This window comes from Rattus norvegicus, chromosome Y (assembly GCF_021556685.1).
Source record: "Rattus norvegicus strain SHRSP/BbbUtx chromosome Y, alternate assembly SHRSP_T2T, whole genome shotgun sequence".
Lineage (NCBI taxonomy): Eukaryota > Metazoa > Chordata > Mammalia > Rodentia > Muridae > Rattus > Rattus norvegicus.
This window is the reverse complement of record NC_141555.1, coordinates 13,811,019-13,836,913: the sequence shown is the minus strand read 5'-3', so window position 1 is coordinate 13,836,913 and position 25,895 is coordinate 13,811,019.

The window sequence follows — 25,895 nt, the reverse complement described above, 5'->3', positions numbered from 1 at the left end:
TTTGCTTCATCAATATTATCTAGTTTTGGTGGCATGCATATATGTGTGTGTGGCTCCTGCAGTGAGGAAGTAAGGTGGAATTTTAACATGGATTCTGCTCAACTAGGTTAAAAATGTAGAATCCGGGTTGGGGATTTGGTGCAGTTTAAGAGCGCTTGCCTAGTAAGCCCAAGGATCTGGGTTCGGTCCCCAGCTCTGAAAAAAAAAAAAGAATGTAGAATTCACAAATGAAAATGCCATATAGACTCCCTCCTGTCCTTATGAAGTTACTGAAGTTCAGGGTTCCTTGGACTTCACTCATTCTTCTGCCTGCCCATCCTCCTGAATCTTTTGTTTGGCCTGAAGAATGAATCATGGAAAAGCATCCAAAACCCTCAAATCTGTCCCTGGGACACTGGAAGATTGATACTGTAGTACTGATATCAAAAAGGTCTAGAGAAACAAATTAGATACTCCATGTGGTCCTTTGCTTTACTGATGTCTGAAAATTTTTGAAAAAAAATAAGGATTTGGGAGTTTACTATTTGTTTTTTTTTTGTTTTGTTTTGTTTTTTTTTTGTTTGTTTTTTTTTGTTTTCTTTTTTCTTTTGGTTCTTTTTTTCTGAGCTGGGGACCGAACCCAGGGCCTTGCGCTTCCTATGCAAGTGCTCTACCACTGAGCTAATTCCCCAACCCTGGGAATTTACTATATGAAGTACGTACACAATATTTACACTGTTATACTCACTCTGTACCTAGGCCCCTTTTTTTGCCATAATCATTGCAAAAAATTGAATTGGAAAACAATTTTTGAGTACACATTCAGCAATATATATATAATGTCTCCTTTCAAGGAATGTAGGAAAATATTAATACAATATTTCATCAATTGAAGATCTGTAGGGAAAATACTTGCCTTTGAGAAACAGAGAAAACCTAGGAAAATTGAAGTGTATGTCACAGGAATGGACCTGGGAATAAAATTACTATCCAAAAGAATCTCCTCTGTTCCATGTTCCTAGACTTTTTCTACCCATTCCAAGCCCCTGACTAACTTTGTCCATACAGAGCACGTAAACACTAATGAAGCAAAGAGAAGTATCTAGCTTTAGAGAGATGTAGTATATAAAGTTTTCCACTGCGTCACAGGAGAAACTGCTGGAAAAACCACTCTCGAATCTGTTCAATGTAAGGAAAGCTGTTTTGCAGGTAGGCCATGGCAGTTCTCAGTGACATCACCATAGGTCATGCCTGAAAAATCTCTTGTATCCTGGAGAGCCCTGGCCTCATCTGTGATGTCACAAGCATTGTCCTGACAGCAACTGCAATTCAGATATTCCTTCAGTACCTCTAGCGTTTACTAATTGGCCTCTAATTCAGAGTAGATAGCCATTTGGCAGTGAGAAGAAAGAGGGTAAAAAGAACAGTGATGGGGAGAAAGAAGTTGGCCTTCTGTATTTGTATAAAAAAGGAAGAAATACTTGGTCCATTGAAAAGCTCAGTGTGTCCTGGTTGGGTGTTGAGTGGGTTTGCTGAATAGATATCCTTCATCTGAGCATTCAACATATGGGATTCAGGAACTGAGAGCCTCCCAGAAACATCTGAACATCACTGCTTGTTATGGTTCCTTGAAGTCAGAGAGTTTATATCATTAATTTCCTTTATTCCAAAATCCAAGGGTTGGAAAAGGCCCATTTGTTTCTTGAGAGCTCATGGCTTTTATAAGTTTTCCGAGAAGAGAAAGATCTTAAGGAAGAAGGGAAAAACAAGTATTGTGTCCTCAGCTCAGAGCATATTCCTCCTTGCTTTGGATTCCTATAGTGCAGTTTGTGTCTGACACTGATATTTAGGAGAGAGAAGAGCTTCTATTTGAGACTTCATCATCTCAGTCTTTCCACTAGTATTACTCTGACTACCATTCCCTGACAGTTACGCTTTAGATTCTGAGTCAATAGGTGTGATTAGCTGGCAGTTAACTTTTCTTTTTTTCTTTCATTTTTTTATTTTTTTAGCAATATTTATTGCTTTTTCTAATTGGATATTTTTATATTTACATTTCAAATATTATTTCCCAGGTTCCTGTCCATGAGATTCTTAAAGAGTCCCACAAACCTTCTTCTATAAACCCCATTACTGCACCTTGACATTCCGTTGAACTGGGAGGCAAACCTAAGGAGGAGCAAAGGCTTCTCCTTCCATTGCCGCACAACAAGGCCATCCTCTGCTACCTATGCAGTTGGAGACATAGGTCTGTCCATACACAGTCTTTGAATATTGGTTTAGTACCAGAAAGCTCTGCTCAGTTGAATTGTTGTTCTTATGGGGTTGAAAGTCCATTCAGCTCTTGTAGTCTTTTCTAAACATCTACAAAGATGAGGTCCATTTTCAGTTCTTTGGTTTGCCACTAGCATTCACTTCTCTATTTAACATGCTCTAGCTGTGTCTCTCAGGAAAGATCTATGTCCAGTTCCTGGCAGCATTCTCTTCTTAGCTTCAACAATCCTATCTAATTTTGGTGCCTGATATATATTGATGGCTCCTTCTACTAAGAATTTTGATGGAATATTTACTTAGATTCTGTGTAACTAGGTCAAGAATATAGGATCCACTAATGACAATGCCAAATAGTCTCCCTCCTGTTCTTATAACCTATGGAAGGTGAGGTTTCACTGGACTTCAAGCCATTCTTCTTGCTGACCATCACCCAGAAACTGAAGTTTGTCCTGAAGAAAGAATCATGGTAAAACATCCAAAATCCTCAAGTCTTGTACTGGGACCACAGGAAGGTCGATATTAGAGAACTGATCTAAAAGAACTACAAAACCGCATTCTATAGTCCATGTTTTCGTTTGCTTAACTGATGTCTGGTAATTTATGGATAAAATAAGGATTTGGAAGTTCATCATTTGAAAGAGGTACACAATATTTACACTGCTATATTCACCCTATAGCTGGGCCCCATTTGTAGCCAATTCATTGCAAAAAATGAAATTGGCAAAATTAAAATTTTAAGTACATATGCAGGAACATATATAATGTCCCCTATCAATGAATGTACAATAAAAAATGTAGCAGAATATTCACTCAATTAAAGGTCTGTAGGGTAAATACTGGCACCTGGGAAACAGAGAACACCTAGGGAATTGAACTTTATGTCACGGGATTGGACCTGGGAATAAAATTAATCTCCAGAAGAATCTCCTCCTCTCCGAGTTCCTAGATCTTTTCTGCCCATTCCAAGCCCCTGACTAACTTTCTCCATTCAGAGCATGTAACCACAAATGAAGAAGAGAGAAGTCTGTAGCTTTAGAGAGATGTAGCATATAAAGGTTTCTACTGTGTCACAGAAGAAACGCCCGGAAATGGCTCTCTTGAATCTGGTCAATGTAAGGAAAGCTGTTCAGCAGGTAGACATGGCTTGTCTCAGTGACATCATCATTAGGCCATGCCTGAAATATCTCTTGAATCCTGGAGAGCCCTAGCTTCTTCTGTGACATCACAAGTGTCGTCTTGACAGCAACTGCCTCTCAGATATTCCTTTCTTTAATCTATGGTTAATAATTGGGCTATAATTCAGAGAGCCATTTGGGAGGTAGAACAAATAGGATGAAGTGATCAATGATGGGAAGAAGGAAGCTGGCCTTCTGCATTGGCATAAAAGAAAAGAAGAAATATGTGGTTCTTAGGAAAATACCATGGGAAAATGGCTTTAGTTCTTTTTTTCTCTAGGTGCACCGAGCTCTTGGAGAAATTGGTGAACATCCTTAAGACCTTTGGGCAGATGGTTAAGTTTCTAGATACCCCTTTTTAGATTTTGATGGTCCTGGTGATTGTATGGCTGATGATAAATGTTTCCCAGGAAGAGTTTGAGAGCCAGATTGATTTTTCGATGTTTTAGAAGACATGCAATTTTTCTGATATACAATATCTTTCTACATATCCAGTAATAAAAAGGACATTAACTGGCAAAACCCAACACAAGAAGGCAAGTAAAATCATGGATACAGGAAGAAATTAATCTTTTCACAACAAAACAAAGAGAAGAACACAAACATAAACTAACCTCCAATTATGAAAATAAAGGAAAGTTACTATCACTAATACATAATATCTCTCAACTTCAATGGACTCAATTTCCCACTAAAAAGACCCAGATTGACAAACTGGATATGCAATGAGGACCCAGCATTTTGCACTACAGGAAACACACTTCAGACACAAAGACAGACACTACCTCAGATTAAAAGGATGGAAAAATACTTTCCAAGCAAATTATCTGAAGAAGCCAGCTGGAGTAGCCATTATAATATCCTATAAAATCGACTTTCAACAAAAAGTCACCAAAAAGCATAAGGAAGGACACTTCATATTCATCAAAGCAAAAATCCACAAAGATGAACTCGAAAACATGAATATCTATGTGCCAAATACAAGTGCATTTACATACATAAAAGAAACCTTACTAAGGCTCAAAGAACATATTGCACCGCAAATAATAAGAGCAGGGGATTTTAACTCCCTACTCTCATCACGAGACAGACCATGGTAACAGAAATTAAACAGAGACATAGACAGACTATCAGGAGGTATAAACCAAATGGACTTAACAGATGTTTTAGAAAATTCTATCATAAAACTAAAGGATATAACTTCTTCTCACAGTTCATGGCACTGTCTCCAAATTTTATCATATAATCAGTCAAAATGCAGGCCTTCAAGGATACAGAAAGATAGAAATAATCCAATGCATTCTGTCAGTCAATCATGGGCTAAGGCTGTTCTTCAATAACAATGAGGAAAGAACACCCACATATACATGGAAGATGAACAATGCTCTACTCATTGCTAACTTGATCAAGGAAGAAATGAAGAAAGAAATTAAAGACTTATTAGAATTTAATTAAAATGAGGGTACAATATACCCAAAATTTTGGAACGCAATGAAAGCTGTGCTAAAAGGAAAACTAATACCTCTGGGTGCCTGCAGAAAGAAACTGGAGAGAGCATACATCAGCAGCTTGACTGCACACCTAAAACCTCTAGAAGAAAAAGAAGCAAATACATGCATGAGAAGTAGATGGCAGGAAATAAACTCAGAACTGAAATCAACCAAGTAGAAAAAAGGGGACCTTATAAATAATGAACAGAACCAAAAGCTGGTTTTTTGAGGAAATCAACAGATTGCATTAACCAGACTATCCAGGGGACACACAAAGTGTGTCTAAAAATAAAATCAGAAATGAAAAAGGAGACAAAACAGCAGAATTAGAACAAATTAAAAAAGTCATCAGGTCATCCTACGAAAGCCTATATTCAAAAAAACTTGAAAATCTGGAGAAAAAGGACAATTTTCTTGATGAATGCCAAGTACCAAAGCTATACCAGAAACAGAAAAACCGTTTAAACAACCAGTAACTTCTAAAGAAATAGAAGCAATCAATAAAAGCCTCCCAACCAAAAAGAGTCCAGGATCAGATGGGTTAAGTGCAGAAATCTATCCAAAATTCATAGAAAATTTCATATCAATACTCTGCAAACTATTCCACAAAAATGAAACATATACAGCACTACCTAATGCCTTTTATGAAGCCACAATTACTCTTATACCTAAACCACACAAAGACCCACCAAAGAAAGAGAACTTCAGACCAATTTCCCTTATGAATATCGATGCAAAAATACTTGATAAAAGACTTGCAAACAGAGTCCAAGAACACATCAAAACAATCATCCGTCATGATCAAGTAGGTTTTATCCCAGGCATGCAGGGATGGTTTTGTATATGGAAATCATCAACGTAATCCATTATATAATCACACTCAATGTTAAAAACCCAATGATCATTTCATTAGATGCTGAGAAGGAATTCGACAAAATTCAACAACACTTCATGATAAAAGTCCTGGAAAGTACAGGAATATAAGGCCCATTCCTAAACATATACAGCAAACCCGTAAATAACATTAAACTAAGTGGAGAGAAACTTAAAGCAATCACACTGAAATCAGTTACTAGACAAGGCTGCCCACTCTCTCAAAACTTATTCAATATAGTTCTAGACATCTTAGCCAGAGCAAGCAGACACTGAAGAAAGTCAAAGGTATTAGATTGGAAAGGAAGAATTCGAAATAGCACTGTTTGTAGATGATATGAAAGTATACTTAGAGACCTCAAAGGTACCACCAGAAAATTACTAAGCCTGATTAAACAATTTCAGCAAAGTGGCTGGGTATAAATGTAAAACTGCAAAAAAGTAAACAAGTGGAGAAAGAAATTAGGGATATGACACCCTTAAGAATAGCCCCAAATAATACAAAATATCTCGGGGTGACTCTTTCCAAAGAAGTAAAAGATATGAGCATATAAGCAGAACTTCAAGTCTCTGAAGAAACTGAAGGTGATTTCAGAAGATGAAAAGATTTCCCATGCTCATGGACTTGCAGGATTAATACAGTAAAAATGGCCATTATACAAAAAGCAACCTACAGATTCATTCCTATCCCCATCAAAATTCCAATCCAATTCTTCATACAGTTAGACAGAACAATTCATAAATACATCTGGAATAACAAAAAACACAGAATAGCTAAAACTGTCCTCAACAATAAAAGGACTTCCTTGGGAATCAATATCCCTGAACTCAAGCAGTATTACAGAGGAACAGTCATAAAAGCAGCGTGGCATTGAGATACAGGCAGGCAAATAAACCAATGAAATAGAAGTGAATCCCTGAAATGAACCCATACACCCATGGTCACTTAATTTTTGAGAAAGGAGCCAAAACCATCCAATGGAAATAAAAAGATAGCATTTTCAGCATATGGTGCTAGTTCAACTGGAGGTCAGTATGTAGAAGTTGGCAAATTGATCCATTCTAACTGCCCTGTAGAAACCTTAGTCCAACTGGATCAAATACCTCCACATAAACCTGATACACTCAAACTAATAGACGAAAAGTGGGGAAGCATCTCCATGGGCACTGGAGAAAATTTCCTGAAGAAAACACCAATGGTACATGTTCCAAGATCAAGAATCGACAAATGCAATCTCATAAAACTGCAAAGCTTCTGTAAGGCAGAGGACTCTGTTGTTAGGAATAAATGGCAACCAACAGGTTGGAAAAAGATCTTTACAAATTCTAGAACTGAAAGAGGGCTAATATCCAAAATATACAAAGAACACATGAAGTTAGACTACAAGGAGACAAATAACCCTATTGAAAAAAAGTGTTCAGAGCAAAACAGGGATTTCACAGTGGAAGAATATCAAATGGCAGAAAAATACTAAAGAAATGTTCAACATCTTTAGTCATAAGGGAAATGTAAATCAAAAGAATCCTGAGATTCACCTCACAGCAGTCTGAATGGCTAAGATCAATATCTCAGGTGACACCAAATGCTGGCAAGGTTGTGGAGAAAGAGGAGCACTCCTCCATTGTGGGTGGGATTGCAGACGGGTACAACCATTCTGGAAATCAGTCTGGAGGTTCCTCAGAAAATTGGACATTGAACTACCTGAGGATCCAGCTATACATCTCTTAGGCATATTCCCAATAGATGTCCCTACATATAACAAAGACATGTGCTCCACTATGTTCATAGCAGCCTTATTTATAATAGTCAGAAGCTGGAAAGAACCCAGATGCCCTTCAACAGAGGAATGGATACAGAAAATGTGGTACAACTACACAATGGAATATTATTCACCTATCAAAAACAATGCCCTTTGTGAAATTCATAGACAAATGGTTGGAACTAGAAAATATCATCCTGAGTGAGGTAACGCAATCACAGAAAAACACACATGGTATGCACTCATTAATAAATGGCTATTAGCCCAAATGCTTGAATTACCCTAGATGCATAGAACACATGAAACTAAAGAAGGATGATCAAAATATGAATGCTTCACTCCTTCTTTAAAAGAGGAACAAGAATACCCTTGGTAGGGGATAGAGAGTCAAAGATTAAAACAGAGATAGAAGGACACCCATTCAGAGCCTGCCCCACATGAAGCCCATACATATACAGCCACCCAATTAGTCAAGATGGATGGAGCAAAGTAGTGAAGGCCGACAGGAGCCGGATATAGATCTCTCCTGAGAGACATAGCCAGAATACAGTAAATACAGAGGCGAATGCCAGCAACAAACCACTGAACTGAGAACAGGACCCCCGTTTAAGGAATCAGAGAAAGAACTAAAAGAGCTTGACGTGGCTCCAGATCCCTTTGACGTGGCTCCAGATCCCTTATGAACAACAATGCCAAGCAAGAAAACCTTCCAGGAAGTAGTCCACTTCCTAAAGACTATACATGGACTGAACCTGGACTCTGAAGTCATAGGTAGCAACAAATATCCTAGTAAGATCACCAGTGGAAGGGGAATCTCTTGGTCCTGCTAAGACTGAACCTACAGTCAATGTGATGGTTGGGGGGATGGCGGCTATTGGGGAAGGAAGGGGAGGGGAACACCCATAAAGAAGGGGAGGGGGAGGGACTAGGGGGATGTTTCTCCAGGAACCAGGAAAGGGTATAACCTTCGAAATGTAAATAAGAAATACTCAAGTCAATAAAAAAAAAGAAGAAGAAGAAATATGTGGTCCAAGGTAAAGCTCAGTGAGTTCTGCATAGTGGTGATTGGGTTCACTGAAATGATAGCCTTTACCCGTTCCTTCCTCATATGGGAAACAGTTGTGGTGAGCCTCTCCGAAGCATCTGGACTTCCCTGCTTGTTATGGTTCCTAGAAATCAGAGAGTTGATATGATCAATTGCTTTATCCCATAGCCAAGTGTTGGGAAGGTCACAGTTGTTTTTCTGAGAGTTCATGGGTTTCATTATTTTTGCCCAGGAGTAAAAGTCCTAAAAAAAAAGTGAAAGACAAATATTGTGTCCTCAACTCAGTGTAAACTCCTCCATGCTTTGGATTCCTATAGTGCAGTTTGTGTCTGACACTGATATCTGGGAGAGAGAAGTGCTTTTTGTTGAGATATCATCATCTCAGACTTTCCACTAGTATTACTCTGACTACCATTCCCAACAGTGACTCTTTAGATTTCTGAGGCAATAGGTGTGATTAGCTGGCACTTCTCCTTTCTTTCATTTCTTTCACTTTCTTTTTATTTTTTAGCAAAGTTTATTGCTTATTCAATTGGAAATTTCTATTTTTTTAATTTCAATTGTTATGTCCTTTTCCAGTTTTCTGTAAGTAAAATCCCTTACTGATAACCTGCCCTTCCCCTACAATCCCCCCTTTACTGCCCTTTGACCTTTACTTGAAGTGGGAGTCAAACCTTGTGATGACCAAGGGTTTCTCCTTCCATTGGTGCCCAAGAAGTCCATCCTCTGCCACATATGCAGTTGGAGCCATAGGTCTGTCCATGAACAGCCTTTGAATATTAATTTAGTACCAGAAAGCTATGATTCATTGGCATTGTTGTTCTTATGGGGTTGAAAGCACTTCAGCTCTTTTAATCCTTTCTCAAAATCTACCAATAAGAGGTCTGTTTTTTGTTAACATTTTTGCCACTAGCATTCACTTCTGTATTGACATGCTCTAGTTGTGTCTCTCAGTAAAGATGTACATCCAGTCCCTGGCAGCATGCACTTCTTAGTTTCAACAATCTTATCTAGTTTGGGTGGCGGATATATGTATATACTTTTAGTCGCACCTACAACTAAAAGGCGTGGAGGAATATTAACATAGATTCAGTGCAAGTAGGTAAAGAATGTAGAATCCACAAATGGCAATGCAATATAGATTCCCTCCTGTTCTTATGAACATATTGATATTGAGGGTTCTCTGAACCTCAAGCCATTCACCTTCTTGAGCATCCTTCTGAAACTTCTGTTTTGCCTAAAGAAAGAATCATTTTAAAACATCAAAAACCCTCAAGTCTGGCCATGGGAACACAGGAAGGAAGATATTGCAGAACTGATATGAAATGGAAGTAGAGAACCGAATTCTATAGTCCATGTTGTCCTTTGCTTTACTGATGTATGTTAATTTTTTGATAAAATAAGAATTTGGAGTTTGTCACTGAAGTATTTACAATATTTACACTGATGTATTCACTCTATACCTGGGCCCCCTTTCTTGCCAACATCATTGCAAATTTGGAATTGGAAAACATAATTTGAGTTCACATTCAGGAATATTTATAAAGTGCCCTATTAAGGAATGAAGAATTAGAAAATGAAATACAAAAATCACTCAATTATAGGACTGTAGGGAAAATACTGGCCTTTGTGAAACAGAGAAAAACTAGGAAAGTGAACTGTATGTCAAAGGAATGGACCTGGGAATAAAATTATTATCTAGAAGAATCTCCTCCACTCCTCGATCTTTTCTACCCATGACAAGCCCCTGATTAACTTTGTCCATTCAGACCATGTAAACACTAATGCAAAAAGAGAAGTCTCTAGATTTAGAGTGATGTAGTACAAAAGTTTTCCACTGTGTCATGGGAGATTCTCCTGGAAAAGGCACAGTCAAATCTGGTCAATGTAAGGAAATCTGTTTAGCAGGTAGGCCATGGCAGTTCTCAGTGACTTCATCCTTATGCTCTCCATGATATATTTCTTGTATCCTGGAGAGCCCTATCTTCTTCTGTGATGTCACAAGTGTTGTCCTGACAGCAACTGCATCTCAGATACTCCTTCAGTACCTCTTGTGTTTACTAATTGACCTCTAATTCAGAGTAAACAGCCATTTTGGAGGGGTATCAAAGAGGACGAAGGATCAGACTTGGGGAGAAGGAAGCTGCCCTTCTGCCTTGGTACAAAACAAGGAAGAAATACATGGTCTTTGGGAAAGCTCCCTGAGTCCTGTGTAGTGGTTGAGTTGTTTCATGAAGAGATAGTTTTGATCTGAGCCTTCCACATATGGTAATCAGGAGCTGGGAGCCTCTCAGAGGCATCTGGACTTCCCTGTTCTTATCGTACCTGGAAATTAGAGAGTTTATATCATTAATTTTTTTTATCCCAAAACCCAAGTGTTGGAAAGGTCCCCATTGTTTTCCTGACAGCTCATGGGTTTTATTCTTTTTGCCCAGAAGAAAAATGTCCTAAGGAAGAAGTGAAAGACAAATACTGTGTCCTTATCTCAGAGTAAACTCCTCCAGGCTTTGGATTCCTACAGTTCAGTTTGTGTCTGACATTGATATCTGGGAGAGAGAAGTGATTCTGGTTGTTTCTTCATCATATCAGTCTTTTCACTAGTATTATTCTGACTACCATTCCCTGACAGTTACTCTTTATATTTCTGAATGAATAGGTTAGATTAGCTAATAGTTTCGTTTTTTATTTCTTTCATTTTTTAGTTAATTTTATTGCTTATTGAATAGGATATTTCTATATTTAGATTTCAAATGTTACTTTCTTTCCAAATTTCCTCTCCATAAATGTCCTAACCGGTCCCACTCCCCTTCTTTTACAACCCTCTTTACTGCACCTTGACATTCCCTTGAACTGGGAGACAACCTGAGAAGGACCAAGGGCTTCTCCTTCCATTGGTACCCAAGAAATCAATCCTTTGCCACATATGGTGTTGGAGCCATAGGTCTGTCCATGGACAGCCTTTGAATATTGGTTTAGTACCAGAAATCTCTGGTTTGTTGAAGTTGTTGTTCTTATGGGGTTGAAATTCCCTTCAGTTCTTGTAATCATTTCTAAATATCTACCAAGAAGAGACCTGTTTTCAGTTCACCAGTTTGCCACTAGCATTCACTTCTGTATTTAACATGCTCTAACTGTGTCTCTCTGGAAAGATCTTTCTCCAGTTCTTGGCAGCATGCACCTCTTAGTTTTGTCAATCTTACGTAGTTTTGGTGTCTCCTATACCTATGAGGTTAGGTGGAATTTTAACATGGATTATGCACAACTAGGACAAGAATGTAGAATCCACAATTGACAATGACAAATAGATTCCATCATGTACTTATGAAACTATTGAATTTAAGTTTTCCCTGAACCTAAAGACATTCCTCTCCCTGCCCATCCTCCTTAACCTTATGTATGGCCTGAATAAAGAATCATGGTAAAACACCCTCAACCCTCAAGTCTGAACCTCGGAAATAAGGAATGTAGATATTAGCGAACTGATGATCTTTTGGAACTACCGAACCACATTCTAGAGTAGAGGTTGTACTTTGCTTTACTGATGTCTGTTCATTTTTGATGAAAATAAGGATTTGGGAGTTTATCATTTGAAGTAGGTACACAATATTTACACTGTTATAGTCACTCTATTGTTGGGCCCCATTTGTTGCCAAAATCATTGCAAAAAATGAAATTGTAAAAAAGAATTTTTGAGTACACATTCAGGAATATTTATAAAGTCCCCTATCAAGTAATGTACAATAAGAAAGTGAAATACAAATTCATTCAATTAAAGGTCTGTAGGGAGAATACTGGCCTTTGGGAAACAGAGAAAACCTACAAAATTGTTCTGTATGTCACAGGAATGATCCTGGGAAAAATACTATTTAGAATTTCTCATCCATTCCATCTTCCTAAATCTTTTATACCCATTCCAAGCCCCTGGCTAAAATTTTCCATTCAGAGCATGTAACCTCTAATGAAGCAAAGAGATTTCTATATCTTTAGAGAGATGGACAACATAAAGGTTTCCACATTGTCACAGGAGAGATACCTGGAAAGGGCACTCCAAATCTGGTCAATGTAAGGAAATCTGTTTAACAGGTAGGACATGGCCGTTCACAGTGACATCATTACTAGGCTCCCCCTCAAGTATATCTTGTAACCTGGACTCCCTTAACTTCTTCTGTGATGTAACAAGTGTTCTTGTGACTGCAACTACCTCTCAGATATTACTGCAGCCCCTCTAGCATTTACTAATTGACCTCTAATTCAGACTAAACAGCCATATGGGAGGGAGAAAAAAGAGGATAAAGACATAAGTGAAGGGGAGAATGAAGCTGGCCTTCTGTCTTTGTATAAAAAAAGGAAGGAATATGTGATCCTTGGAATAGCTCAGAGAGTCCTTAGTCGGTATTGAGTGGGATCTCTGAAGAGTTTGCCTTGATGTGAGCCTTCCATATATGGGAATCAGTAGCTGGGAGCCTCTCAGAAGCATCTGGACATCACTATTTTTATCATTCCTGGAAGTCAGAGTGTTTATATCATTATTTTTTTTATTCCAAAACCAAGTGATGTGCACAGCATAGTTGGTTTCCTGGTAGCTCATAGCCTTTATTGTTCTTTTTTTTTTTTTTTTTTTTTAACTTGAGTGTTTCTTATTTACATTTCGAGTGTTATTCCCTTTCCCTGTTTCCAGGCAAACATCCCCCTAATCCCTCCCCCTCCCCTTCTTTATGGGTGTTACCCACCCCACCCTCCCCCCATTACTGCCCTCCCCCCAACAATCACGTTCACTGGGGGTTCAGTCTTAGCAGGACCAAGGGCTTCCCCTTCCACTGGTGTTCTTACTAGAATATTCATTGCTACCTATGAGGTCAGAGTCCAGGGTCAGTCCACGTATAGTCTTTAGGTAGTGGCTTAGTCCCTGGAAGCTCTGGTTGCTTGGCATTGTTGTTCATAAGGGGTATCGAGCTCCTTCAAGCTCTTCCAGTTCTTTCTCTGATTCCTTCAACAGGGGTCCCGTTCTGAGTTCAGTGGTTTGCTGCTGGCATTCGCCCCTGTATTTGCTGTATTCTGGCTGTGTCTCTCAGGAGCGATATACATCCGGCTCCTGTCGGCCTGCACTTCTTTGCTGCATTCATCTTGTCTAATTGGATATCTGTATATGTATGGGCCACATGTGGGGCAGGCTCTGAATGGTGTTCCTTCTGTGTCTGTTTTAATCTTTGCCTCTCTATTCCATGCCAAGGGTATTCGTGTTCCCCTTTTAAAGAAGGAGTGAAACATTCACATTTTGATCATCAGTCTTGAGTTTCATTTGTCTAGGCATCTAGGGTAATTCAAGCATTTGGGCTAATAGCCACTTACAAGTGAGTGCATACCATGTATGTCTTTCTGTGTTTGGGTTAGCTCACTCAGGATGATATTTTCCAGTTCCAACCATTTGTCTATGAATTTCATAAAGTCATTGTTTTTGATAGCTGAGTAATATTCCATAGTGTAGATGTACCACATTTTCTGTATCCATTCCTCTGTTGAAGGGCATCTGGGTTCTTTCCAGCTTCTGGCTATTATAAATAAGGCTACAATGAACATAGTGGAGCACGTGTCTTTTTTATATGTTGGGGCATCTTTTGGGTATATGCCCAAGAGTGGTATAGCTGGATCCTCAGGCAGTTCAATGTCCATTTTTCTGAGGATCCTCCAGACTGATTTCCAGAATGGTTGTACCAGTCTGCAATCCCACCAACAATGTAGGAGTGTTCCTCTTTCTCCACATCCTCGCCAGCATCTGTTGTCCGCTGAGTTTTTATCTTAGCCATTCTCACTGGTGTGAGGTGAAATCTCAGGGTTGTTTTGATTTGCATTTCCCTTATGACTAATGATGTTGAACATTTCTTTAGGTGTTTCTCCGCCATTCAGCATTCCTCAGCTGTGAATTATTTGTTTAGCTCTGAACCCCATTTTTTAATAGGGTTATTTGTTTCCCTGCGGTCTAACTTCTTGAGTTCTTTGTATATTTTGGATATAAGGCCTCTATCTGTTGTAGGACTGGTAAAGATCTTTTCCCAATCTGTTGTTTGACGTTTTGTCCTAACCAGAGTGTCCTTTGCCTTACAGAAGCTTTGCAGTTTTATGAGATCCCATTTGTCGATTCTTGATCTTAGAGCGTAAGCCATTGGTGTTTTGTTCAGGAAATTTTTTCCAGTGCCCATGTGTTCCAGATGCTTGCCTAGTTTTTCTTCTATTAGTTTGAGTGTGTCTGCTTTGATGTGGAGGTCCTTGATCCACTTGGACTTAAGCTTTGTGCAGGGTGATAAGCATTGATCGATCTGTATTCTTCTACATGTTGACCGCCAGTTGAACCAGCACCATTTGCTGAAAATGCTATCTTTTTTCCATTGGATGGTTTTGGCTCCTTTGTCAAAAATCAAGTGATCATAGGTGTGTGGGTTCATTTCTGGGTCTTCAATTCTATTCCATTGGTCTATCTGTCTGTCTCTGTACCAATACCATGCAGTTTTTATCACTATTGCTCTGTAATACTGCTTGAGTTCAGGGATAGTGATTCCCCCTGAAGTCCTTTCATTATTGAGGATAGCTTTAGGTATCCTGGGTTTTTTGTTATTCCAGATGAATTTGCAAATTGTTCTGTCTAACTCTTTGAAGAATTGGATTGGTATTTTGATGGGGATTGCATTGTATCTGTAGATCACTTTTGGTAAAATGGCCATTTTTACTATATTAATCCTGCCAATCCATGAGCATGGGAGATCTTTCCATCTTCTGAGGTCTTCTTCAATTTCCTTCTTCAGTGTCTTGAAGTTCTTATTGTACAGATCTTTTACTTGCTTTGTTAAAGTCACTCCGAGGTACTTTATATTATTTGGGTCTATTATGAAAGGTGTCGTTACCCTAATTTCTTTCTCGGCTTGTTTCTCTTTTGTATAGAAGAAGGCAACTGATTTATTTGAGTTAATTTTATACCCAGCCACTTTGCTAAAGTTGTTTATAAGCTTTAGTAGTTCTCTGGTGGAACTTTTGGGATCACTTAAATATACTATCATATCATCTGCAAATAGTGATATTTTGACTTCTTCTTTTCCGATCTGTATCCCCTTTACCTCCTGTTGTTGTCTGATTGCTCTGGCTAGAACTTCAAGAACTATATTGAATAAGTAGGGAGAGAGTGGGCATCCTTGTCTAGTCCCTGATTTTAGTGGGATTGCTTCAAGTTTCTCTCCATTTAGTTTAATGTTAGCAACTGGTTTGCTGTATATGGCTTTTACTATGTTCAGGTATGGGCCTTGAAATCCTATTCTTTCCAGGACTTTTATCATGAAGGGGTGTTGAATTTTGTCAAATGCTTTCTCAGCATCTAATGAAATGATCATGTGGTTTTGTTCTTTCAGTTTGTTTATATAATGGATCACGTTGATGGTTTTCCGTATATTAAACCATCCCTGCATGCCTGAAATGAAGCCTACTTGGTCATGGTGGATGATTGTTTTGATGTGCCCTTGTATTCAGTTTGCCAGAATTTTGTTGAGTATTTTTGCGTCGATATTCATAAGGGAAATTGGTCTGAAGTTCTCTTTCTTTGTTGTGTCTTTGTGTGGTTTAGGTATAAGAGTAATTGTGGCTTCATAGAAGGTATTCGGTAGTGATCCATCTGTTTAAGTTTGTGGAATAGTTTGGATAATATTGGTATGAGGTCTTCTTTGAAAGTTTGATAGAATTCTGCACTAAACCCGTCTGGACCTGGGCTCTTTTTGGTTGGGAGACCTTTAATGACTGCTTCTATTTCCTTAGGAGTTATGGGGTTGTTTAACTGGTTTATCTGTTCCTGATTTAACTTCGGTACCTGGTATCTGTCTAGGAAATTGTCCATTTCCTGAAGATTTTCAAGTTTTGTTGAATATAGGGTTTTATAGTAAGATCTAATGATTTTTTGAATTTCCTCTGAATCTGTTGTTATGTCTCCTTTTCATTTCTGATTTTGTTAATTTGGACGCACTCTCTGTGTCCTCTCGTTAGTCTGGCTAAGGGTTTATCTATCTTGTTGATTTTCTCAAAGAACCAACTTTTGGTTCTGTTGATTCTTTCTATGGTCCTTTTTGTTTCTACTTGGTTGATTTCAGCTCCGAGTTTGATTATTTCCTGCCTTCTACTCCTCCTGGGTGTATTTGCTTTTTTGTTCTAGAACTTTTAGGTGTGCTGTCAAGCTGCTGACATATGCTCTTTCCTGTTTCTTTCTGCAGGCACTCAGCGCTATGAGTTTTCCTCTTAGCACAGCTTTCATTGTGTCTCATAAGTTTGGGTATGTTGTACCTTCATTTTCATTAAATTCTAAAAAGTTTTTAATTTCTTTCTTTATTTCTTCCTTGACCAGGTTATCATTGAGTAGAGCATTGTTCAATTTCCAAGTATATGTGGACATTCTTCCTAGATTGTTATTGAAGTCCAGTTTTAGGCCGTGGTGGTCCGATAGCATGCATGGGATTATATCTATCTTTCTGTACCTGTTGAGGCCCATTTTTTGACCAATTATATGGTCAATTTTGGAGAAAGTACCATGAGGAGCTGAGAAGAAGGTATATACTTTTGCTTTAGGATAGAATGTTCTATAAATATCTGTTAGGTCCATTTGGCTCATGACTTCTCTTAGTCTGTCGACATCTCTGTTTAATTTCTGTTTCCATGATCTGTCCATTGAAGAGAGTGGGGTGTTGAAATCTCCCACTATTATTGTGTGAGGTCCAATGTGTGTTTTGAGCTTTAGTAAGGTTTCTTTTACATATGTACGTGCCCTTGTATTTGGGGCATAGATATTTAGGATTGAGAGTTCATCTTGGTGGATTTTTCCTTTGATAAATATGAAGTGTCCTTCCTTATCTTCTTTGATGACTTTTAGTTGGAAATTGATTTTATTTGATATTAGAATGGCTACTCCAGCTTGCTTCTTCTGACCATTTGCTTGGAAAGATGTTTTCCTGCCTTTCACTCTGAGGTAGTGTCTGTCTTTGTCTCTGAGGTGTGTTTCCTGTAGGCAGCAGAATGCAGGGTCCTCTTTGCGTAACCAGTTTGTTAATCTATTTCTTTTTATTGGGGAGTTGAGCCCATTGATGTTGAGAGATATTAAGGAATAGTGATTATTGCTTCCCGTTATATTCATATTTGGATGTGAGGTTATGTTTGTGTGCTTTCTTTCTCTTTGTTTTGTTGCCAAGACGATTAGTTTCTTGCTTCTTCTAGGGTATAGCTTGCCTCCTTATGTTGGGCTTTACCATTTATTATCCTTTGTAGTGCTGGATTTGTAGAAAGATATTGTGTAAATTTGGTTTTGTCATGGAATATCTTGGTTTCTCCATCTATGTTAATTGACATTTTTAGAGGATACAGTAACCTTGGCTGGCATTTGTGTTCTCTTAGGGTCTGTATGACATCAGTCCAGGATCTTCTGGCCTTCATAGTTTCTGGCGAGAAGTCTGGTGTGATTTTCATAGGTCTGCCTTTATATGTTACTTGACCTTTTTCCCTTACTGCTTTTAATATTCTTTCTTTATTTTGTGCATTTGGTGTTTTGACTATTATGTGACGGGAGGTGTTTTTTTTCTGGTCCAATCTATTTGGAGTTCTATAGGCATCTTGTATGCCTATGGGTATCTCTTTTTTTAGGTTAGGGAAGTTTTCTTCTATGATTTTGTTGAAGATATTTACTGGTCCTTTGAGCTGGGAGTCTTCACTCTCTTCTATACCTATTATCCTTAGGTTTGATCTTCTCATTGACTCAGTCCTGGATTTCCTGTATGTTTTGGACCAGTAGCTTTTTCCGCTTTACATTATCTTTGACAGTTGAGTCTATGATTTCAATGGAATCTTCTGCTCCTGAGATTCTCTCTTCCCTCTCTTGAATTCTGTTGGTGAGGCTTGTATCTACAGCTCCTTGTCTCTTGTTTTGGTTTTCTATATCCAGGGTTGTTTCCATGTGTTCTTTCTTGATTGCTTCTATTTCCATTTTTAATTCCTTCAATTGTTTGATTGTGTTTTCCTGGAATTCTTTCAGGGATTTCTGCGATTCTTTCAGGGATTTTTGCGATTCCTCTCTGAAGGCTTCTACTTGTTTATTAAAGTTTTCCTATGTTTCCCTAAGGGAGTTCTTCACGTCTTTCTTGAAGTCCTCCAGCATCATGATCAAATATGATTTTGAAACTAGATCTTGCTTTTCTGGTGTGTTTGGATATTCCATGTTTGTTTTGGTGGGAGAATTGGGCTCCGATGATGGCATGTAGTCTTGGTTTCTGTTGCTTGGGTTCCTGCGCTTGCCTCTCGCCATCAGATTATCTCTAGTGTTACTTTGTTCTGCTATTTCTGACAGTGGCTAGACTGTCCTATAAGCCTGTGTGTCAGGAGTGCTAGAGACCTGTTTTCCTCTCTTTCAGTCAGTTATGGGGACAGAGTGTTCTGCTTTCGGGCGTGTAGTTTTTCCTCTCTACAGGTCTTCAGCTGTTCCTGTGGGCCTGTGTCTTGAGTTCACCAGGCAGCTTTCTTGCAGCAGAAAATTTGGTCTTACCTGTGGTCCCAAGGCTCAAGTTCGATCGTGGGGTGCTGTCCACGGCTCTCTGCAGCGGCAGCAACCAGGAAGGCCTGTGCCGCCCCTTCCGGGAGCTTCAGTGCACCAGGGTTCCAGATGGTCTTTGGCTTTATTTATTTATTTATTTATTTATTTATTTATTTATTTAATGAATGTGCGTACATTGTCACTGTCTTCAGACACAGCAGAAGAGGGAATCAGATCCCATTACAGATAGTTGTGAGCCACCATGTGGTTGCTGGGGATTGAACTCAGGTCCTCTGGAAGAGCAGTCAATGCTCTTAACTGGTGAGCCATCTCACCAGCCCCTCTTTATTTCTTTTATTTTTTTCAGAGTTGGGAACCAAATCCAGGGCTTTGCACTTGCTAGGCATGTTCTCTACCACTGAGCAAATCCCCAACCCCTAATTGAATATTTATATATTTTCATTTCAAGTGTTATGTCTTTACTCAGTTTCATTTCCCTAAGATCCCTAAGCAGTCCACATCCAATGCCTCTATAACCACATTTTTTCCCATGACATTCCCATTCACTGGGAGTCAAACCCATGGATGACCAAGGGCTTCTCCTTCCTTTCGTGCCCTACAAGTCCATGTTCTGCTACATATACAGTTGGAGCCATAATCTGTCCATGTACAGTCTTTGAACATTGGTTTAGTAAAAGAAAGCTCTGGTTTGTTGGCATCCTTTTTCTTATTGGGTTGAAAGCCCCTTCAGCCCTTGGGATCCTTTCTCAAAATCTAAATCTACCAACAACAGTTCCGTTTTCAGTTCACTAGTTTGCCACTGGCCTTCATTTTGTATTTGAAATGCTCTAGCTGTGTCTCTCAGGAAAGATCTATATCCAGTTCCTGGAAGAATGCACTTTTTAGATTCATCTATATTATCTAGATTTGTTACTCTCTCTCTCTCTCTCTCTCTCTCTCTCTATATATATATATATATATATATATATATATATATATATATATATATATATATATACACACACATACACTTTTACACTTTGGTGGCTTCTATAATTATGAGGTTAGGTGGAATTTTAACATGGATTCTGCGCAATTAGCTCAAGAATGTAGAATCAACAAATGACAATGCCCAAATAGACTACCTCCTGTTCTTATGAACCTATTTAATTTGAGGTACACTTGGAACTCACTCATTCCTCTCCCTGCCCATCCTCCTGAATCTTATGTCTGGCCTGAAGAAAGAATCATGGTAAAACATGTAAAACCCTCAAGTCTGGCCGTGGGAACACAGGAAGGTACATATTAGGAACTGATACCTATTGGGACTACAGAACTGCATTCAATAGTCTATGTTGTCATTTGCTTTACTGATGTCTGGTAATTTTAGGAAAACATAAGGATTTGGGAGTTTGTCATTTGAAGAGAGTACACAATATTTACACTGTTATATTCACTCTAAAGCTGGCCCCCCTTTGTTGCCAAAATCATTGCAAAAATTGAATTGAAAACCAGAATTTTTAAGTTCACATTCAGGAATATATATAAAGTCGTATACGAAGGATTGTACAATAAGAAAACCTAATAGAATTTTCATTCAATTAAAGGTCTGCACATAAAATCCTGGTCTTTGGGAAACAGAGAAAACCTAGCAGATTGAACTGTATGTCACAGGAATGTACCTGGGAGTAGAATTATTATCCAGAAGAATCTCCTCCACTCCATGTTCCTAGATCTTTTCTACCCATTCCAAGCCCCTGACTAACTTTCTCCATTCAGACCATATAACCACTAATGAAGCAAATGAAGTCTCTAGCTGTAGAGAGATGGATTGCATAAAGTATTCCACTGTGTATCAGGAGACACTGCAGGAAATGACACCCTTGAATCTGGGCTATGTAAGGAAAGCTGTTCAGCAGGTAGGCTATGGGAGTTCTCAGTGACATCATCATTAGGCCCTGTCTGAAAAATCTCTTGTACCCTTGAGATCCCTAGCTTCTTCTGTGACATCACAACTGTCATCTTGACAGTAACTGCCTCTCAGATATTCCTTCCTTATATCTATGGTTTACTAACTGACCTCTAATTCAGAGTAAAGAGCCATTTTGGAGGGAGAACATATAGCATGAAGAGATCAGAGATGTGGAGAAGGAAGCTGACCTTCTTTCTTGGTACAAAATAAAAGAAGAAATATGTGGATCTTGGGAAAATACCCTGGGAAGATGGCTTTAGATTTTTTGTTCTCTAGGTGCACCGAGCTCTTGGAGAAGTTGCTGAACATCGTACAGACCTTTGGGCAGATGGGAAAGTTTCTAGATAACACTTTTTAGATTTCAATGGTCCTGGAGATTGTATGGATGATGGTAAATGTTTCCGAGGAAGAGTTTGAGAGCCAGATTGATTTTTTGATGCTTTAGAAGACATGGATTTTTTCTGATATACTTGGGGTAATTGCACAAGGTCTAAAAGATTTTTTTTGATGTGGACTTTCCCTCAGACCTTTGGGAATATAAAAACACTTTTTGTATTTTGAAGTCTAAATTTCACAATGACAAATTACTTTGAGGACAGAGAACACTTTCTGTAGCCCTAGAGACGGGTGAAGAAATTCCCTGAAATCCTAGGGCAGACGGTGAACATGCCTTTTTGGTAGAAGGAGGAGGTACTTTAGCATCTTGTGACAATATGGAATGTCCAGCATGACCTTGTAAAGATTGGCAACTCTCCACATTTCCTTCATCATTTTTGGAAAATTTCAAGGCCCTTTGGACAGATGGAGAAGGTGTAGGACTCACCTGAGGAATAGTTGTAGCTTTTGGTGTCTCTTTTGCAGCAGAAGATAGCAAAGGGTCCCTTTTGGCAGAAGGGGGAAGGTTGAAACTGTTTTCCTTAGAAGAGAAATTTCTCAAGACACCAACAGAACGGTCAAATATTAACCCTTTGTTTCTAGAAACTGGAAGCCTGTGGTCCACTTTGGTAGAGGGAGAATGTCGACTATTTCTCCCCAGAGTGGACATGTGAAATAAATCTACTTGTGTAGATGGGGATAGTTGTAAAGCATGCTGATCAGATGCAGTAGAACCTAAGATATCCTTCTCAGATGAGGAAGGTCTTAATGAACCGTGTATATATGTAAAAGTCCTGACTGTGATATCAGAATGGGGTAAATATATTAGAGCTACCTCTGAAGATGTGACCTCTCCTACAGCATCATGGACATATGTGAGAGGTCTGAGAGCCTCATGAGCAGATAATGATGTTTCTAGATATTGTTGTATAATTGTGGAATTTCCAAGAAAAATTTCTTCTGCTGGAGAAGTGGAAACAGAATTTCGTGTAGAAGTGTCAGGTTCCATAGCCTGCTGTATATGAAAAATAGGATCCAAGGCCCCTTCAGAATATAAGGTAAAATCCAGAGCCTTTGATGAATTTTGCAGATGTTCTGGGCCCACTTGTGGGTATAAAGAAGGACTGGAAACTCTTTGTGCATATTTGGAAGAGTGTATAGCATCTTCTGTATTTGGGGAAGACGGCCTGATCTTGAGGAGATAAGGAAGTTCGAATAGCCTCCTGTGAAGTTTGCAGAGGTCATATGCACTCTTTTGCACAAATGGAAAACAAGGAATCCCTTTCCTCAGATATCAAGGATGCTAAAGACACTGGTGTTTGCATATCATGTTCCCCCACTACTGGTTAACATATGGTTGGATCCATAACATTCTCTAAGATGCAATATGTCCTAGAACACCTTTTTTACTTGTGTCACATCCACAAGCCATTTCTAAAGATGTGGCTGTGGGTAGATATCCTTTTGTAGATGTTTCTTTTCCCACAGTCTCTTTATGAGATAGAGTACTACTCAGAGACCTCTTTTCAGTTTTGGGAAATTCTAGCATCTCTGATGTTTATGTGGAAAATTTTGGAGCCCCTCCTTTCAGGACAGAATGACCTAGAGTCCCCTGAGAAGGTAGGGGATGTTTTATCTTCTGTACATTGTATAAATATGGACTGTGCATGGCTCATGGACTGTGTGTTGAAATAAACTTGGCTCTTTATGGGCCGGATGACAAGGCAAGAGGGTCCTTTTCGGTGGTAGAAGATATTTGAATAATTCTCTGTATAGGGACATTGGAAGTACTGGGGAAGATGGAGAGTGTGCTAATCATATTTTCTATGTACAGAATGCACAAGAGTCCCTTGGGTGGACTCAGAATTTTCTACCACATCTTGTGTGGGTGTGGAAATCTCAAGAGCCCCTTCTGAAACTGGCAATGATCTTTGATCTAATGGTGTACATGCAGAAAATTTTGTCTCTGCTAGGGCTGGTATGTGTGTTATGAAGTTCACTTGGGGATTTGTGACTGTATTTTGTCCCCCTTGGAACATAAGTGATAATTTAAGCCCATTTTTAATAGTGGAGGACTTTGAAGGTCCTCTAGGTTTAATAGGGTAGTTCTGAAATCCCCTTTCTCAGCAGAATTAGGTTTCAAACTCATTTTACACAAAGCAGATTTCATAACGCACTTTGGTGGAGATGGGGGAAACATTTGACTGTCTTTATGAGTGGACATAGCTCTCTGCCCTACTTTGGCAGCTGGAGAAGGTATGAGAGTCTCGTGTGGAGAGGGGGTAGCACTTAATCCATTTGTGGAATATGAGAAATCACTGAGATTACCTTTAAGAGAGGAAGTTTTGCAGCCCTCTTTGTATTATGGGGACTGTTGTACCTCCCCTTGACCAGAGTTATCTTCTTCAACACATTTGGAGGAGAAGTGCAAAGACTGGAGACCTGTAGGATAGGGAATGAACATTTGAAACTTCTTTGGGAACTCTGTGGGACAGAGACATGATCACTCAGTAGAGTGGCAATACTGAAACCTTAGGGAAGGAGAGACTGCCACTTCCGCCCACCTGTGCCCACATCCCTAGCCCAAGAAGAAACTGCATAGGCCTCTGGACCCATGAATATAGGAGTTGTCAAGCGGCAGCAGCCCTGTAGTCCAAGCCGCACCTTGATCTGAACTCGTCCAAACAGCATCCTACTACCAATTCTCCTGTTGGGTGGGGGAAGACGTAGACTGTCTGAGAGGCAGGAAACCTTGAGAACTCTGGCCACATTCCTGACTCAAAAAAAAAACAAAAAACACCTAGCTCCATCTGGGCCTCCTGTGCATAGGGACATAGGTGCAGTAGGGGTAGGACATTTCTAGTTGTGGTTCTCATAGAGAGCTGAAAGTCAGCCTAAGAAGCAACTTCAGGCCTCAGACCAGAGGTGAATCCAACTTTTTTTGCTCTAAGTGACCTGTCTGTTGGACTAAGGACAAGTAAATTCACAATTTCTCTGGGACCAGGCACTTCCAGTTCCTAGCTGGCTCCTGAACCTTGCTGAACCCAGCCCAGAGTTCCCTGCTCCTAGACGTTGTGGGAGAGAGAGATGATCATTCAGGAATGTGGGAAATACTGAGCCTACAAGGCCTAGAGTCTGCCACGTCTGCCCACCCACTCTCACTTCTGGCCCAAGAAAAAACTTCATAGTGCCTCTGGACCCAGGAATATAGGAGGAGTAAAACTGCAGGAGCACCATGTCCCAGACTGTGAACTTGTCAAACAGCTCCCTGCTCACAAATCCTGAGGGTGGTTGAACTAGACCTTCAGAGGAGCAGACATTCCTGGGAAACCAGAGGAGACTACTCTCTGCCCAGATTCCTGACTAAAGAGGAAAACACCTTGTGCCTTCTATTCCCTCTCCCAACACAGAAGGACCTAGGAGAAGTATGGTAAGTTCCTTCTGGCTCCTGCCCAAAGGGAGAACTGAAAGCCAGTGGACAGGAGTAACTGCACGCATGAGAGCAGAATACTCTGTTCCCATGACTGGGGAAAAAAAGGAAAAGAGGTCTACAGCAGTCCTGACACAGGAGCCTAAAGGACGGTCAAGCCAATGTCAGAAAGTGCAAGAAAAGCTAACTCCAGAGACAGCCTGGTGGCTAGAAGCAAGCACAGGAACTCAAACAACAGAAATCAATACTACGTGGGATCATCAGAGCCCAAATCTCCCCCCAGAGCACACACTGGATATCCAAACACACCAGAAAAGCAAGATCTAGACATAAGTTCACATTTTATCATGACGATGGAGAATGTTAAGAAGGTCATAAATAATTCCCTTAAGAAAATACAGGATAACAGAAAATACAGAAGAAAACATGTAGAAACCCATAAAGAGGGAACACAAAAGTACCTTAAAGAACTACTGGAAAAACAACAAAAAAGGAAAAGGAAGTGAATAAAACCACACAGAAGTTAAAAATGGAAATACAAACAATAAAGAAATCACAAAAGAAGACAACCCTGGAGTTGGAAAATCTAGGAAAGAGATCAGGAGACATAGATGTGAGAATCACCAACAGGACAAAAGAGATAGAAGACATAATCTAATGAGCAGAAGTTTCCATTCAAAACATTGAGACAACTATCAAAGATAATGTAAAAGAGAAAAAGTTCCTACCCCCAAAACATACAGGAAATCCAGGACACAATGAGAAGATCAAACCTAAGGATAACAGGTATTGAAGAGAGTGAAGACTGCCAACGTCAAGGGACAGTAATATTTTCAACAAAATTAAGGAAGAAAACTTCCCTAATCTAAAGAAAGAGATGTCCATAAACATACACAAAGCCTACAGAACTCCAAATAGATTGGACCAGAAAAGGATATCCTCCCATCCCATAATAGTCAAAACACCAAATGCACAAAAC